This window comes from Hibiscus syriacus, unplaced genomic scaffold, assembly GCF_006381635.1.
Source record: "Hibiscus syriacus cultivar Baekdansim isolate YM2019G1 unplaced genomic scaffold, ASM638163v2 tig00002511_pilon, whole genome shotgun sequence".
Classification (NCBI taxonomy): domain Eukaryota; kingdom Viridiplantae; phylum Streptophyta; class Magnoliopsida; order Malvales; family Malvaceae; genus Hibiscus; species Hibiscus syriacus.
In genome coordinates, this window is record NW_024061932.1 from 870393 (window position 1) to 887653 (window position 17261).

The 17261-nt window shown below is 34.5% G+C and overlaps 1 long non-coding RNA gene across 1 annotated transcript; it reads left to right on the forward strand.

Annotated features, from left to right (window-relative positions):
- The first annotated feature begins 964 nt into the window (after nt 1–964).
- On the forward strand, nt 965–3229 carry LOC120146056. Its single transcript, XR_005518180.1, has 4 exons — nt 965–1231; nt 1657–2071; nt 2164–2767; nt 2866–3229. It is a non-coding gene; the product is annotated as an uncharacterized LOC120146056 (long non-coding RNA).
- Nucleotides 3230–17261: the final 14032 nt, after the last annotated feature.

The following is a 17261-nucleotide window of genomic DNA, read 5'->3' on the forward strand; positions in this document are numbered from 1 at the left end:
AAACGTTTTTTGGAATGATAAAGAGTAGAAGCCTAGAGCAGTAGGGTTTGAATGCAAGGGACTCCTAGGATCCCGATCAAGGAGATGTTGAATATCAGTGGGAGGGTGTTAAAGAGTGATCATAGAATGCTTGGCAAGTGTATCGGCAGCGAAGGATCCAAGTAATATCAGTCATCCAAGCTTAATTTGTTCCTGATTCATGCTTAGGAATGTAAATGAACAGAACATTCAGTGAATCGTTCGTGAACTATTTGACGGGAAGTTCGTTTATTTATTAAACGAACGAACATGAATAAGATTTTTTGTTCGTTTAATTAAATGAACGAACACGAACAGAGGACTCGTTCGTTCATTTACGTTCGTGAATGTTCGATAATATGTTCGTTTATTTATGTTCGTTCCTATATGTTTGTTTACTTTCGTTCGTATATGTTTGTTTACTTTCGTTCGTTTATGTTCGTTCATTTATGTTTAATTCAATCTCTCTAGACTCATTTAAAATAGTAAGGACCAATAAATTTTAATTTGATACCCATTAATATTTAAATTCAATTAATTTTAAATACAAATAAAAAAGTCAAAACAATTAAATACAAATTAACTATGAAGTTACAACTTATACTAATGAATTTTATGTGATTATTGTTGTTGTGGTTTATATTCATTTATGTTTGTTTACGTTCATTTATGTTCATTTACGTTTGTTTATTATGTTTGTTTATATTCGTTCATTTGTGTTCGTTTATTATTTAAATAAACGAATACCCAGACCCCAAAAAGCCCACCCACCACCCTAGGTCTGCCCCAAGCCCAAAACTATACCAAAAGGAGAACCCGGACACCAAGGCCCATCACCCACACCCACACCCACACCCACACCCACAAGTACGTATAGTCCTACGGCCCCGGTTATGCTTTAAGTTCTTCTAAAAATATACCATTTCATTTCTCTTTTTCCCCCAGATGTGGATGTGGGAGTTTGCTCTACCACATACAAAATATTAACACAATTTTCCTCTTCAGAGCTGAGATATGGAAGCAGATATAGATAGGAAGAGCGATAAGGTAGGAAGAGCGATCAGGAAGGAAGTTCGATAAGGAAGGAAGTTCGATAAGGAAGGAAGAGCGATATGGAAAGAGATTGGAGCGGGGACCATAACACCACTACTAACAGAGAAGCGGGAAAGGTAATTTCAGAGATTGGAGCGAAAAGGGAAGTTTTGAGCCAAAGGTTAGTTTCAGATTCTGGTGATAAACTTTTTTTTTTGCCTTGCTTGTACTTGCGCTCGAGTTCTTTTCATGCTGGAAAGGAAATTCGTTTTTTCCTTTGAATTTTATGTCAGTTTTTTATGGATGCCCAATTCGTTTCTCCTTCGGAATTTGTCAGTGAAAGCCGAACCCATTAAACCTTGGTGTTTGATTGCAGTCATTGTTTGATATTTCAAGAAATAAAGTGCATTGAAACATGAAAAATCTTGCTTTGCAACTTACTTTGGTTTGCTTGTACTTTGGTTCTAATGTAAATTTCAACGGTTCTAAATACTTGATGTACGGTACCATCACTTTACCTTTTAGAAAAGAACACATTCTCCTCTTTTGTCATTTTAGTTTCACCAAACCAATCTCTTCAGTTCATTGATTCTTCATTTATGCCAGATGTTGTACTTGAGCGAACATGAAATGGCTATTTTCTTATTGGAGCAAGTGGTGGACTGAATCAACAAAGAACAGGAGTAAGTCAAAACATACATTATGTTATATTTTTGGGGAAATATTCTAATGGAAGATATTGTAATTTCACGAATGCAAAATGTTACTTGTCTCTGAGTTACTGCATTTTCTATACGAATCAATAAGCTTTGCTTTAGTTGAATTGTACTAATTGAGTTTCGATGATTCGGGCATCCTAACAAACTTATTTTTTCCACCGACCATGGTGTGTGCTATTTCTTTAGAAATAATAATTTGCTTCTGGCACACTGATATCATATGTTGTAGTTGTTTGTCGGATCCTGAATGTAACCCTAGTGATACTTGACTTGGATCATAATTCATATTGGAAGGATGATAGGTAAGTTCAGTTGCTTATTAGAATCTCTGCAAAATTGATATGTTCCCTCTCTTCAGTTACCTTGTTAAGTGTTTTTTTATCCCAATATGCAGTGACTTTGTTGACATTTTTGACGTCAAATGGTTCATTTCTTACCTTGCAAAAGATGTTACTATTGTCAAAAGGGTTCCAGATAAATTCATGCGATTATTGGAAAAACCTCCATACACTATGCGTGTCCCGAGGAAATCCCCTCCTGAATATTATCTAGGTCAAGTTCTGCCAATACTTCAAAGAAGATTCGTAGGATCATTTTCAGATACTATATCAATGATGCTATTTAGGTTGATTGTATAAATAATTTCTAGGACTTTCTGTTTCTAGTTCGATCCCTCAATTTTCTATAAAAATCCATAATTTGTGTACATTTCATGAAACATAAATCCCTAAAAACCCAACACCACCTCTGGACCTGTCCCAAGCGCAGTGCCAGACCAAAGGGAGAACCGGGTACCTAAGGCCAAGCACCCACACCAACAACCCAGCATAGGTCAGCCGTAACACTCCTACGTTAATGCCTTCTATATTAAATACCATTCCCTCTATGCTTTCCCACAAGATGTGGGATTTTGGTTCTTCACTGTTTTGTTTTAAAAGTTCTCAAACTTCTAATTGATTCTGCAAAGGCTGTACGCATGAACCGCCGGTGATGGATTGGTGAGTTCTCTGGGAAAACTTCCCTCTCATTTTAGTCGAGTTACTGCGTATCCTCTCCCCCTCCTTTGGGTTAACTAAGATCTTTCTCCTTCTTTAAGCTAAATCTCCCAGGCGGCCTTTCTTTGGGAACCTCTGTTGCCTGACCTTGCAGCCCTGGTGACTGCTTACCAGAGATTGGTTCTCTCCCGGGTTGATGAAGTTCCTTTCAGCTGCGGCCTAAATAAGACGGTCCGAAGAGAGGGGCGTTGAATGGCTTCCATGATTGGATGAGAATACAAGAGCACAAGAAGGCGGAAATGGATCCTGCAAATCGCTGGAAGACGATTCTACTCAGACTCTTCCAATCGACTTCTTCAAGAATCTCTATTCTTTCTCTGACCTCTTTCCACCCATTCATCTTTCATGTATGCATCTATGATTTCTGCATTTTCAATTGTTCAATTTTAGCGGATTTATTAAGTTTCTCCTATACATAGCAACATTTATATTGTATTTCGCTTATAATTACTACAATTTCAATGTAAATACCCAAAAATACGTATTCGTCGCAACTCATCCTCCTATTCTATCATATGGTAAATAATGGTGTTTTGAATTTGTCTGCTTGCTTCTCGCATTTCGATTGCCTACACCCCATTTCAGATTCTCACATTAAGCTTCTTGTAACACCCGACCCGAATACGACTAGGGATGGGCATGGGTAGGGTGTTTGGTTCAGCCGACCCGATCCGACCCGAGAACAAGAAATCCTCCACCCGAGATCTGACCCGATCCGACCAAAATAAGATTCCACCCGACTCAAACCCGACCCGATATATAACTTAAAAATCCGACCTGACCCGACCCGAAATAATAAAAAATGTTATTTTCATTCAATAAAACAGTGACTTAATTGAAAAAATATATATAGAGAGAGGTATTATTATAATTATTCCTAAATATATAAGGTAAAATTATAAATTTTTCGGGTCGGATCAGGTATTTTTCACCCTAAACCCGAACCCGACTCGAACATCACATTAAAAAACCTGACCCGACCCTGAAATTTTTGGTTCGGGTACCATATCCATCCCTAAATACAACTCTAAGGTATCACATTAACTTTTAAAATACTTTGACTCTTTTAAAATGCGATTTAACTTGATAATGAAAACAAAACTTTACAAATCATAGTTAAAATACATATAAGAGCATCTAAACTTTACATTTACAGTACATGCCAACAACATTTTCATACACAATCACATACAATTTAAATTTCTCTGATCTAATAATATTCAAAGGTATGATGTCCTGCCTCCTACTTATATGTCTTACTCTTCGCACATCTTTGAACCTACGTGTGAAAACACTCACACGCTAAGTTATTGACTTAGTGAGGCATTATGAGCAACATAAAATTTTAAAACAATTCAGAGGAAAATACTTGATATGAAAATCAATTTATGTTTCATATAAAATAAAAGAGACTTTTAATCACTGCTCAACTTATAACCATTTTCCATTTCAAATAACTATATATACTATTCATAACTTATAACATATATTATTAAACATTGATTAATATATGTTCGTTTGACATCTGCTTATACATTTCTTTGAAAACCTTTCATATAGAAACCATTAGACTCTTTATTTACATTTTATACTGTTACTCATTGTTCAACTTATATTAGTTTGTTTTATTTTCCCAAAGTATATCGCTGAGAACTCAAGGTATGTGAGTACATTAAGGTTGTGCACTAATGCAGTCACAACTGCTCATATAAATTGCACCGATGTGCCTCGTAGAATATGCACCGAAGTACCACGTAGAAATGCCCCGAAGGACCACGTATATATGTCCCGAAGGACCGCGTAAAACCATCGACTCTTGACATGCCAATTATACCCCTAATTCTCATACATATACCTTGGGCTTTAACTTTATAATTATTCTTCGTTTCACTATTTAAAGTGTATCTTATTCGCATAGTGTTGGGATTTTCGGATGCTCGAATATACAATCAGAATTGCTTGCAAAGAGGGTCGGGATCGATTTTTGTATTTAGGGAGTAAGGAGATTGAAAGATAGAGAATTGCACATCGATTTAGAGGGTTCGCCTTTCTCAAACAATGTCTGCATCCACTACCTTAGCTCCTCACCAAGGATTTTCCAACAAATTCACTAATTTGTTCTTTCTTTTGAGGACAAAGAGTAACCTTACAAACTCCCTAGTTTTTCCGGGCTAAACTAGAACCTTTCCCTAGCTTTTATACGAGATTAGCTAGAACCTTTCCCCTTTACAAAAGGATAAAAGAAGTAAACAAATAAACCTCTCAAAGGTAGGTGTTTACAAGATTGAGCTCACAAGAACAAAATATTTACAAGAGAAAGATGAAATAAGAATGAAAAACTCTTCTCTTCTGTTTGATTGCTTGGATAGTTGTTCTCTTCCTTCTTCAAGTGTCCTTAGCTTGTATTTATAGCTTGGAATGTGTTTGATGTTGTATATAGCCGTTGGGGATGTTTTGGAGTCGTTTGGGGATGATTTTTCTACTCAAAAAGGCTGCCCATAACATGGTGCATCGATGCATTATCAAGGTGCATCGATACCCCTTCATTAAATTCAAATAAACTAGCTGTTACTAGCCGTTGCAGCCTTGATGCATGGATGCATAGTAGGATGCATCGATGCATAGCAAGGATGCATCGATGCATAGCAAGGATGCATCGATGCACATCAGGATGCATCGATGCACTAATTGCATTTGGTGTTTGAGTGCATGGATGCATTGCATGATGCATCGATGCATTAGTGCAGATGCATGGATGCACTGCAGGGATGCATGGATGCACTGCAAGGGTGCATGGATGCACTGCAAGGGTGCATGGATGCACTTTGACACCCTTTAGCATTTTTGTTCAAATCCAAATTTAATGGACTTTGAATTATTTTTGAAACCTTTTGAAAACTTTGAATAAATTCAATTCAAATCCAATTTTTTTTTTTTGTAAATTCAATTCAAGTCCAAAAACATTTTGCCTTAAATTGTTATTTCAAAGCATAATTCAACAATCTCCCCCTTTTTGATATAACAAAACATTTGAAAAATTGTTTTTTGGCAAAACTCCCCCTTAATAAAATGTTTAATGAAAAAGATACCAATTGTTAGAAAATATATGAAAATGTTAAGCTCCCCATTTTTCATTAAGAAATTGAATTTTTCAAACCAAAACTTCTCCCCCTTTTTGTTATATAAAAATAATTCAATCTTTGAAGTTCAAAATAACTTTGGAGAGTAAGTAGTAAATTTGACATTTTTAAAAATCATTTGAAAAATCAAAGCTCCCCCTCAATAAATGCATTCCAAACAAAATTTAGCTTTAAGAACTTGTCACTTAAACAAAATTGAATTTCAACAAAGAATAACAAACATGTTAGTAGCACATGAAATTCAATGTATCCAAGTCTAAAATACTTTATGCAATACCAATTGTTGAATTTAAAATCATATGCATAGAGTTTCCCAAAAATGTTATGCACTTGAAAATTTTTTGATATCAATTGTTAGAGAGATATCATTTTCATTTAAACTACATGCATAAACATTCAAATTTAGGTCAATTTTTTTAAAAAAAAATTAAAATCAAAGTATTTGAAAAATTGATATCAATTGTTAGAGAGATATCACTTGCATTAAAACCGATTTTGACCAAAATTTTATTATGATGAACTAAAAATTCTTAAAAATTAATATAACTTTAAAATGTTCATCATAATCATCTTTTCAACATACATGAGATTAAAACAATGATGCATAATCAGTTAAAACCAAAAACTCATGCATGCTTAAAATCAAATGAGCAACCAAATAACCAAAATTAAAAAGCATTAAGCTTAGAGGTTACCCATTACTTTTTCATGTGTGGATAGAGCATCTTGAATATCATCATTTTCATCACCATTGCTCCCACACACCTACAAGAGACATTGAAGTAGATTTTGGTATCCAAATTGCTTTGGATCCTTGAACGTTAGTTTCAATGCCCCTTGTTCCTTTCAGAACCCATACTTGTCTAATTTTAAAATGTTTTCCTTTCCTCAAAGGAAAAGTATGTTCCATATGACCATGATAATGACAATGTGTGCATTTTGCCATATTTAAACATAATAAGTTGTTTTTAGAAATTAATTCCTTTTCTTTTATTAAGCTTTCAAGCTTAATTCCTAACTCAAAATTTTTTTTTTCTAAATCATTTATTTTGATTTTTGAAAACTCTAAATTATTTTTCAAAATTTCATTTTGATTTTCAAAATCAACTTTTGCTTTCAAAATCAAATTTTCTTTAATTTTGAGTTTTGAAATTAATTTCGTATATTTGGAATTCATGGTCTCAAATCCCAAATATAACCTATTATAAGCATCTTGTAACTCATCAAAAGTAAATTCATTTGAGTTAGAAGATACCTCGAATTCTTCTTGAGTGGCCATGAGGTATAGGTTGACTACTTCATCTTCATCATTGGAATCATCTTCATCGCTCCAAGATGCAACAAATGCCTTCTTCCCCTTTTTCTTTAGAAGAGGACATTCATATTTGACATGCCCTTTTCTTTGACAATTGAAGCACACCGGGGGACTCTTCTTCTTGGTTGATTCATGTTTCACTTCCTTGCAAATCATGAATCTCTTGAGTTTCTTCAAGAGCTTGCCCATCTCTTCTTCTTGTTCATCTTCTTCTTCATCTACCTCATCACATGATTCTTGATAGCTTTTATTGATGAATTTGAAGGCAATGCCTACCTATTTCTTCTCTTCCCTTTTTTCACCTTCCTTCACCATAATCTCATGAGTGAGAATGGAACCAATTAGCTCTTCGAGAGTGAGAGACTTTAGGTTTTTAGTTTTGATAATGGCCGTCTTCTTTGATTTCCACTCATTCGGAAGAGAGTAGATCACCTTCCTCACAAGCTTCTCATTAAGGATTACTTCTCCATATACCTTGAGACCGTTGACAATCACGGAAAATCTATCCGTCATAGCTTTGATGTATTCATTGGGTTTCATCTTGAAGTTCTCGTAGCTATGGTTGAGAAGACTTTTCTTTGATTCCCTTACTTCGTCGATTCCTTCATGAGTGACTTGGAGCTTATCCCAAATTTCTTTGGCACTGGAACAAGATGATATTCTTCCATATTCATTTGGGCCTAAAGCACATAATAGAATATGTATAGCCTTAGAATTAAGCTGGAAATTTTTCTGCTCTTCTCTACTCCAATCGTTGTACTAGCCAGGTGGAGAGAAGTAACCATCCATGATTGAGTTCTAAGCTCCTAGATTGTAGGATTGGATAAAGTATATCATCTTATTCTTCCAATGTGCATAATTTGCTCCATTGAAGAAGGGTGGCTTGTTGACCGGTTGTGAATCCATAATAGGATAATCTTCAAGGTAATAAGCGCCGGAGGAAAAAGTCATCTTTTTGACGGTTACATCGAAAATTGGTAGAGCGTCTTCTAGGATCGTCTCAAAGTGGTTAAACCTTCTTAACGAGTTAGGCTCTGGTACCAATTGTTGGGATTTTCGAACGCTCGAATATACAACCGAAATTGCTTGCAAAGAGGGTCGGGATCGATTTTTGTGTTTAGGGAGTAAGGAGATTGAAAGATAAAGAATTGCACAGCGATTTAGAGTGGTTCGACTTTCTCAAACAAAGTTTACATCCACTACCTTAGCTGACCATGGATTTTCCAACAAATTCACTAATTTGTTCTTTCTTTTGAGGACAAAGAGTAACCTTACAAACTCCCTAGTTTTTTTGGGCTAAACTAGAACATTTCCCTAGCTTTTATACGGGATTAGCTAGAACCTTTCCCCTTTACAAAAGGATAAAAGAAGTAAAAAAATAAACTTCTCAAAGGTAGGTGTTTACAAGATTGAGCTCACAAGAACAAAATATTTACAAGAGAAAGATGAAATAAGAATGAAAAACTCTTCTCTTGTGTTTAATTGCTTGGATAGTTGTTCTCTTCCTTCTTCAAGTGTCCTTAGCTTGTATTTATAGCTTGGAATGTGTTTGATGTTGTATATAGTCGTTGGGGATGTTTTGGAGTCGTTTGGGGATGATTTTTCTACTCAAAAAGGCTGCCCATAACATGGTGCATCGATGCATTATCAAGGTGCATCGATACCCCTTCATTAAATTTAAATAAACTAGCCGTTATAGCCTTGATGCATGGATGTATAGAAGGATGCATCGATGCATAGCAAGGATGCATCGATGCACATCAGGATGCATCGATGCACTAATTGCATTCGGTGTTTGAGTGCATGGATGCATTTCATGATGCATCGATGCATTAGTGCAGATGCATGGATGCACTGCAGGGATGCATGGATGCACTGCAAGGGTGCATGGATGCACTTTGACACCCTTTAGCATTTTTGTTCAAATCCGAATTTAATGGACTTTGAATTATTTTTGAAACCTTTTGAAAACTTTGAATAAATTCAATTCAAATCCAAAAATATTTTGCAAATTCAATTCAAGTCCAAAATCATTTTGCCTTAAATTGTTATATCAAAACATAATTCAACACATAGAGTACATTCTCGTAGAACATTTTCGTGTAAAGCATATTCACATATCATATATAACTCTTTTCAGATAGATCACCTTTCACGTAGAACAGTTTTATGAAACTTTATCCAAGTTTATCCTTTATTCACGTAGATCATATACTCATCATTTCATTTCACATAGCATCTATTCGTTTTATCAATTATTCAAATAAAACTTTTTTACTTATCACATGTTCACATATAACATATACTCATATTATTTCCCGAATTACCTGAATTTCTTATTTATTTACATAAAACAATTATTCATATCATTTACTCAACTTATCATTTATTTTCATAGGACATGGTCACATGATTCATATACTTATAGTCTTTCACGTAATATATATATATATATATATATATATATATTCATAACATAATACAATCCAATTTGGTTTAAAAAAACATTTATGGTTGGCTAATCGCAAGCCATCCTCAAATTTTATGCAAAGTAAGTAAGAATGAACTCACATTTGCCTCACTTAAGTCCTAACCAGTCATTATTTTCACTTTCACTTTAACTTGGTATGTCCCTTATTTCCATATTTGTTTTCAATCAAATCTACACATAGCATGATCCAAATGAATATCAAATATTTGTTAACATTTAACCGATTAACACTTACGAAAATGAAACAAACGACTTTAAAATTTCAAGTTTCAGACTTAATTGTATCAGTACAGATACTTATCTCTTATGGTACCGATACTCCCCTTCAGTACTGATATCATTTTGGTATTCTGGAATTCAATTTCAATTACAGTATTGATATCTTCCTCTATGTATCAATACTTTCACATCAGTATTGATACTAATTCAATCAGTATATACACCGCAAAACGCTCTTTTGCATAGATTTTGCTGGCAATTTTCAGGGCCAGTTCCATAGGGACTAAGTTATCAGCGCCTGGTTATGAAGAAAAATTGCTTCCATTACCACTTCATATATGACTCCAAAGATACACGAAAAGAAGATGAAACACTCCTTAAACAAAGAGCTGATGACTTAATTCAGCTTGCCCATAAATCAAACTATAAGCATGTCTAGATTATGTAAAAATAACAGATGTTAATAGGGAAAACCCAAATAAAAGTGAACATGTAATCATTGCAGACAGATCAAAATTAACTGTTAATTATCAATCAAGCTACCACTGAGACTTTTAGAAAATAATACCAAGGAAAGAGAGAAAACATAATGCAATTACTATAGTCTTTTATGCTTATGTGTATACATGTTAAACCTAGTCATGTAAGAAAAAGAGAACCTTTTAGCTTATTTCGGAAAATATAATAGTATATATGCATGATGCATCTTTTAGCTTATCTGAGTTAGGTCCACTGGATTTTTATACATTATGAAACATAACTGAAAGAGGGCATGTTATCCCAAAAGAGTTTAAATCAGCCTTGCACCAGCCAACGGGAAAAAGTGAAGCACTACTAGTCTATGATTGATTACCTGCATTTCTGTAGGATGGCCAAAAATATGAAGATCCAATAATACTGATTCTCAATATATATGGAGTGTTGTGCTGATCTTATTGCTTTTATATAAGCTATATGGATGCTCATGTCTACTTTCAAGTTCTTCCCACAGATAAGGTTCTGCAGAAACATACAAATCAAAATACCAAGGTTCTTTATGTTATGGATATCAAATTTAAAACAAGGAATACGAAAACTATTAATGACCCAAAAGGCATTACAATGGGATAGTTTAAAACCTGAGCTGCAGCTTGCTGAACATCCTTTGGAAATCCTTTCACAGATCCAGAATCAATGGACCGGAATACCTATCATTATGAGAACAAACATGATCTCACCATGAGGAGTAGAAGGAATAGAAGTCATTGTATGGAACATAATATTTCCAACCTGCCCATGCCAATTATCTGGGTCACCTTCATCTCTAACACGGAGAACTTCGTCTCCATCAGAACCAGGAGAGGGGCATGTTATCCATGAAACAATGTCTAGCTTTATCAAGGCATCCTCCTGCCAAGGATTGACCTTTCTTGCCTGGAAGTCACGCCACTTTGAAGTCTTTCTCCATCTTTGTTCAAAATTAGTCAATATATCATGTGCAGCAGGGCCCTCGACTCTGCAGTGTACATCATGCCATGCTTGCCTTGGACTGTAGGCATTACTCTACATGTCAAGACTTCCACTGTCAAAACCAATTCCACATGATACAACAGCAATTTATTCAAGCCACTAGAAAGAGTATCATGTGCCAGAGAGATAGCTTCATGGAAGACACCATATCATCAACTAAATATGCTATTCAACATTGACATCATTGTTATCCAGCAGTTTCCAACACAAAGAAGAAGAAAACAAAATAAGAACCTTACCACATGTGACATCAAGCTTATATGAGTATGAAGCCTTACGCTAGAAGAATGGCATGAATACTAGATGAAACCGCTAAGATATGCTCACGCAGATTCAATAAGAGCTTGAAACAAAACTGATGTCATACACTAGTAATTGCCTATCTTTCAAATGTTACCACGGGAAATAACTAAAAGCTATATCTCCATCCTTAACTAGCCCTCCAAAGGATAAACCTATTGAATTTGTTAAACATCATGGAGGAGAAACATATTCGTTCACCAGGTTATAGCAGACAGGAAGCCATGATCTAGAAGAGATAAACAAAAATGTTTACACCTGTTACAATTTATGTAAAGGATAATGGAAAATAAACAATTTCACAATAAAAATTATACAACTTTTTTTTCAAAACCCCTAAAAGGAAAAAAGCACGGTTCAAGGAAAAAATTCACTATAATGTCGAAATTATAGGAGATTTACGATTACAAGGGTTTTTCTGCTTCTCAGATTAATCAATAACTTTAATTCTTATTATCTATTGATAAGGTTAATTATTGATGGAAAAGAAATCTTAGATTACAAAGGGTCTTCTTTAATACAAGTTTCTACTTTCAATAAAAAAATTAATAAAAGTATAATCGTATACGGATTATATATACGATAAGGATTATACCACGAAAGCCGAATCGAACGATATTCACAAACATCAATAATCTCCACCTATCACAAATTCTAAAAGTGCAATACAAATCAACAAAAAATATCAATATCGATGGAAAACAAATTCCTCACCTATTCCACAAAACTTCTTAAGATTATTCTTCAATAGTAAACACTAATCAAGTCCAACCAATGTTACATCTTGGACTTAATTGTCATATCAACAATTTTATCACAAATGTCAACTTTGCTTGCAATAATATCACTATTAACAATAATATTACGCACTACACGATACTGAACATCAAGAGCACCTAAATCTTCGACCACAAATAAGTGTAAGAATATAAATCAACCATATCGAAACTAAGTGGAGATCTAATTTACACTACAACAAAACTGTTTTGTAGCAGCGTTTGGAGAGTAAACGCCACAAACTTTAAACATATAGCGTCGTTTACAATCCAAACGCCACAAAATGATACTTTAGCAGCATTTCTTAAACAAATGCCGTGATAGAATAGTACTTTAGTGGCGTTTTTAACACAAACACTGCAATAGGATTCGTTTATAGTGGCATTTTCTAACAAACGCCGAGAAAAAGAGTACTTTAGCGGCATTTTTAGACAAACACCATAATAGGGTTCATCAATAGTGGCGTTTATTATAAAAAACGCCGCAAAAACAGGTGCTATAGTGACGTTTTTTAAAAACACCGCAAAAAATAAATATATGCTCCACCCTTTTCTCCTGACCGATCCCTAAAATCATTTCAACTCTTCTTCCCTAAAAGCTTATTCTCTGGTACAACAACGGCCCTCACACGATTCCAAGCGACGTCGTCTTCTGTCTGTCCCGGCGACCAAATCGGCCTTCTCACCGGCGAACTATAACACGATTGCACGGTTTGATCATTTCTCTCACTACTGAACTTTTTCATTTTTCTAAATGTTGGTATTCTGAAAATGAGGAAAACCCAGAAAGCTAACGTATTTGAGAAAAATAATTGCTTTCGAATAAGAAAACAATATCTATACATAGTGTTTTACTAGTTTACTGCTTGGGAGCAGTGTTTTACTGCTTTCAAATAGAAAAATAATAGCTTTCGAATAGAAAAATAATAGCTTTTGAAAACGTGAACAAATGGTTGTGATACAAAGAGCATTGAGTTTGTGAGCAAAGTTTTTGTAATTTTATTCGCTTTACTGATTGTTTGCAGGATAACTGCAGAAGTAATATTATTGCTTAATAAATGGTCCCTAAAATCCTAACTTTGCATTAATTACTTACAATCATATTTGAGCAGTGTGCTACTGCATATTCTTTTATGTGCTCATTGTCTTTATATAAATTGGATATTCTTTTTTCGTTTTTATCTTATCCGAATATAACATACAGTCTACTTAATGTCTATCAGGTTTTGATTGTTAACTAAGTATTGAGTTCTATGATGGCATGCGTATTGGCTGAATTGGTAATTGATGCAAGTCATATAACACAGTAGTATTTGTGAACGTTAATGCATTGCTAAATGTTTCATCTGGACGTTTGGCCCAATTCTAGGTGCATGTATCATCCAACTTTAAAAGGTAGGCTTCGACATGTCTTTCAATGGTTTCCACATGCAAGTTATTTTCCAATTAGACATTCATTTGTTTTTTACCACGTGTATGCACAATGCATGATGTAGGTGTTGCCTTGATAGCTTGATTCATTTGATTGTGTACATGTAAGCAAGGATGTGTTTGTATTTGGATTATTTATGCATTTGAATGACATGTTTGGTGAGGGAAAATAAGGGAAAGAATTAAAACCATGTGGTGCCATTGGTTTATGAAATACTGTAGACTGGAAAATGGTTTCTGTGAACTATAATTCTAGGCATTGATTATATATATTTTGTTGGATCTGACCTTTTCAATTGATTGCTTTTGGTTATATTAGGGAATCATGTTTGTGGCTGAGTCTATAGGGGTTAGATGTGCATGTAAGAGGATGGGTTTTAAATGGGAATTTTGTTTTGAGGGAATGCATTTACATATGAATATGTGAGGTCTGTGTATCAAGGAGACATGCATTGATAATTGTAATAGTATTGGTTTGTTTATCCAAGAAAGATAAATGACTCTCACAGTTGTCTAGCGTATTTTGTCTGAACATTTCTGGAGCTATGTTTTTTATATTAGTCGCAGCCTCATTTTGCATATGATGCTGAAAGGAAGTGAACACTCGAACTAGTTTACAAAAAGATAGAGTAAGAGAAATTATCGTCGGAATGACCACGTGGCGTATTTGCTCTAACGATGGATCAAATTATTGTTGGGAGGCTTTCGGTCCATTCTTGCCTTCGAAACTAGATGATGACCCAAAAGGAACTCCTATTGCTCCATACCCTTCCATGGCCGATCTCCTACTTCAAGGTAATAATCTCTTAATCCTTCTGCCGCTATATTTTTATTTTGTACTCTCAAATTTCATAGATCGTACGCATGTAGGATGTTCGAAGCTTATTGAGAAGGATGATAGAGGAGTGGATAAATACTTGATGTTTAGAAGCGAATTGGGGAAATTTGTGGCGTTGAAAGAATCTTCAATTGCAAAAGCATTATCTATCCTTGATGAAGATGACGTTGCCTCTATTGTTACTCCAAGTAAACGTTTTTCTCTTTTTTTTTAATGTTTGATTCAGTTCCCAAGCCACATCCAATCAAGTTTCATACTGTGGGTGGAAGGTCGTTATCTGTTTCAAGTGAAGCATTGAAGCGCGCAAGGAGTCTTCTTGGTGAACCGGAGGTAGGGGATTTATTTGGTGAAATGGATGAAGAGTTTCTCCATATACAATTTACACGGAGGAAAAACTTAACGATGCTTCGTCAAACAAGGAAAGCTGTTTTTTACTTCCTTTCCCCACGAATGAGCAATGAAGACTAAATTCTAGTGAACAATATTTTTTTATTTGAAAGTGAAAGAACCTAGACTAAATTCTAGCAAACAATGTCAAACTACATTACATTTAATTTCAATGTTTATAAATTTTAATTTATTTTGTTGTTCAGTATTTTTCTGCATAACTTGTGTCTTAATTAAAATGTATGGTTGTTGTTAATTAGATAAAGCTACATGATAGTAAATTTAGGTGATGTAGAGCATAAATGAAATATGCAAAATCAATTAATCTAAGCTAAAGAAAGGTAATTAGCGGCGTTTGTATCCAAAAACGCCGCTATAGATCTGACCTTTTACGACGTTTGTTCGAAAAATATCGCTATAGATCTAACCTTTTGCGGCGTTTGTATCCAAAAATGTCACTATATATCTGACTTTTTGCGGCATTTGTATCAAAAAACGCCGCAATAGATATGACCTTTTATGACGTTTGTATCAAAAAACGCTGGTATAGATCTGACTTTTTGCGGTGTTTGTATACAAAGACGCGACTATAGATCTGACATGTTGCGGCGTTTGTTCCAAAAACATCGCTATAAATATTGACCTTTTGAGGCGTTTGTTCTAAAACGCCGCTATAGATATCAACCTTTTGAGACGTTTTTTTTCCAAAAACGCCGCGATAAATCTTGACCTATTGCGGTATTTTTTGTTCTCAAACGCCGCTAACTTTAATGGCGCTAGTATGGCCGGTGCTTCTTGCATCATTTTTCCTATCGTCGCAAGTGCTTTTAGCGGCGCTTAAAAACGCCGCTATAGGACTAAAAAAAGCCGCTAAAACTCTATTTTGTTGTAGTGGTATGAACTCTTGGTGTTATGAATCCCTGCAACAAGTTGAACTCTTTTTCGCTTTTTAAAACTAAACTTTAATTTATTAATGTATTGTTTCAAGTGAAATCTAAACACACATGTCAATGCATAGTAATGTCTCCATATGAAATGGGAGAGACCACAACAGTCACATCACCTAAAACAGTTGAACCTTTTAAAACATGAAACTCGACTACTTTTTCGTCCTTTCATCATTACGAAAGAATTTCTACTGATCCTCGCAACTCTACCTCAGACAGTGTACTTGTACTCTTTTGAGTCCATAGTACTCAGTAAAATCAAATTTCTCTTCAAGTCTAATACATGTCTCACATTACCTAATGTTCTGATAATTTCAACGAACATCTTAATCTCCATTACACCAATACCAACAATCTGACAAGAGATATAATTCTCCTATAACATCATACCTTTAGATATCGATTTATATGTCAAAATCAAGTTTTGATTGGGACACATTTCAAACGTACAACCAAAATCAAGAATCAACTTCTTGTTTTCTACGGGCTCATAAACAGAAACAACTATGAGTTCACTATCATCATAATCTTTAACAACGTCAACTTCACCAAAATTTTTTAGTTGTTTTCCCTTTTGATTTGATGTGTCTCTCTCTTTCCTTTTCTATAACATGTAAAATTTAAATTTAATATATAATTTTTTCTAGTAATAATAACAAGTTTTACTTAACCCTAACATCACCACTAAAACTTTATTTGTGCCCTCCCATGAACAAAGAGACCTTCTGCATGAAAATAAAATCGAGTTCAATCATGAGATGTTTCATCTTATCATACAAGGATAAAACATCATAAACTTCATCAACAATGACATATTTGCAACTATATAAAATAATATCCTTAAATATCGAATAAAAAACAGTAAAAAATAAAACAAAATTGACCTTAAATCTTATTCGTCATAACTAACTTCTATAGCCTCCCAATCCAGGAAATCTCCATAAATGATTAAGTGATCTATCAACGATGAACCTTTTATTAACCGATGAGAGAAATCACTGCTTTAGATGCATCATGTTAGTTAGAGATTTTATCATGTACGGTTACTCCAACTTTAACCATAACGTATCAGTAGTTTTCGCCT